The 1,655-nt window shown below is 51.8% G+C and overlaps 1 long non-coding RNA gene across 1 annotated transcript; it reads left to right on the top strand.

The window, feature by feature from the left end:
* The first annotated feature begins 400 nt into the window (after nucleotides 1-400).
* LOC116966898 lies at nucleotides 401-698 on the top strand. The gene is made up of 3 exons (XR_004410087.1): nucleotides 401-411; nucleotides 617-621; nucleotides 665-698. It is a non-coding gene; the product is annotated as an uncharacterized LOC116966898 (long non-coding RNA).
* Nucleotides 699-1,655: the final 957 nt, after the last annotated feature.

The following is a 1,655-nucleotide window of genomic DNA, read 5'->3' on the forward strand; positions in this document are numbered from 1 at the left end:
AGGACCGAATGGCCTACTCCTGCACCTATTGTCTATTGTCTAATGGACTCAAACCCCACAGAGATGGGTATTAATAGGCCCTCAGACAAAGTTCAAACACATTATCTCATAGTACATAGACCAGCACAGACTGAAGGAGGGTTCCGACCCAAAACGTCACCTGTTCTATTTCTCCAGAGATGCTGCCTGACCCGCTGAGTTGCAATGAATTCCACAGATTCACCACCCTCTGGCTTAAGAAATTCCCCCTCGTCTCCTCTCCAAAGGTACGTCCTTTGTTCTGAGGCTGTGACCTCTAGTCCTAGACTCTCCCACTAGTGGAAACATCCTCTCCACATCCATTCTATCCAGGCCTTTCACTCTTTGGTACGTTTCAATAAGATCGCCCCTCATTCTTCTAAACTCCAGCGAGTAGGGAGTTTACACGTTCTCCCCATGACCTGCGTGGGTTTTCTCCGGGTGCTCCGGTTTCCTCCCACACTCCGAAGACATACGGGTTTGTGTAGGCTAATTGTAGGCTCATCAGTGCCGTCAAACGCTCATCATGTGCGTTAACCCACTCATTCCAGGGATCGTTCTCGTAAACCTCCTCTGGACCCAGCACACCCTCCCTCAGATACGGTACCCCAAATTGCTCACAATACTCCAAATGCGGCCTTGCCAGTGCCTTATGGAGCCTCAACTTCACATCCCTGTTTCTGCTCAAAGATTATAGGTCAACCACTACAAAAAATGTATCTATCATCCTACCTTAAAAACATACTCAGGATGGCCAATAACATTTCGTCTGACACCAACCACGTTCTGACTAGTGAGTACAATTTGTTACCATCAAACCGGAGATATATAGGGTTCCTAAATTTAATGAGGGGCCCTTTGTGCCAAAAATCTGTAGCCTCCCTTTGATCTGGTATTTTGTTGGTTCACATGCTTGATCAATGGTGTTTTATCATTAATGTTTTATTATTATTAATGTTTAGTGTTTTCTGAGTCATTCGTAACTGTCACTGTATGTCATGTTGTTACTTGTGGGCGGAGCACCAAGGCAAATTCCTTGTATGTGAATACTTGGCCAATAAACTTAAGGGCCTGTCCCACCAGCATGCGTTTGCATGCGTCCATCGCGACCAAACGTGGTGGCTTGAGGCGTACGGCCTCGCGGGGCCGGTCCCACTTCGAACCGCGGAGCCGTCTGGAGTTGTGCGGAGCTGGTCCCGACATCATACTCACCAATCAGCTGGGCAGGAGGCGGGCCGACTGAATTTGGAAGTCGCACGGCGTCGGGCGGTTACGTCATCACGCAACGGCACGCCAGGCGGTGACGTCATCGCACAACGCCACGCGCTAGGCGTACACTGTCAAGACACTGCGTACGCCGTCAAGACGCTGCATACGGTGTCAAGACGCTGCGTACACCCATCAAGGCGCTGCGTACGGCCTCAAAGCGGCTGCGGGCCGACAGGCCGTTGCCGCGCGGAATTTTTGGACAGTGTCAGTTTTTCGGAGCCCCGCGCGATGTCGGGACCAGCCCCGCACAACTCCATACAGCTCCGGCGATCGAAGTGGGACCTGCCCCGCGAGGCCGTACGGCTCAAGCGACCACGTTAGGTCGCGCTTGCCGCATGCAGTCGCATGCTCGTGGGACAGGCCCTTTA

The sequence above is a fragment of the Amblyraja radiata genome, chromosome 38 (genome assembly GCF_010909765.2).
Source record: "Amblyraja radiata isolate CabotCenter1 chromosome 38, sAmbRad1.1.pri, whole genome shotgun sequence".
Taxonomy (NCBI): Eukaryota; Metazoa; Chordata; class Chondrichthyes; order Rajiformes; family Rajidae; genus Amblyraja; species Amblyraja radiata.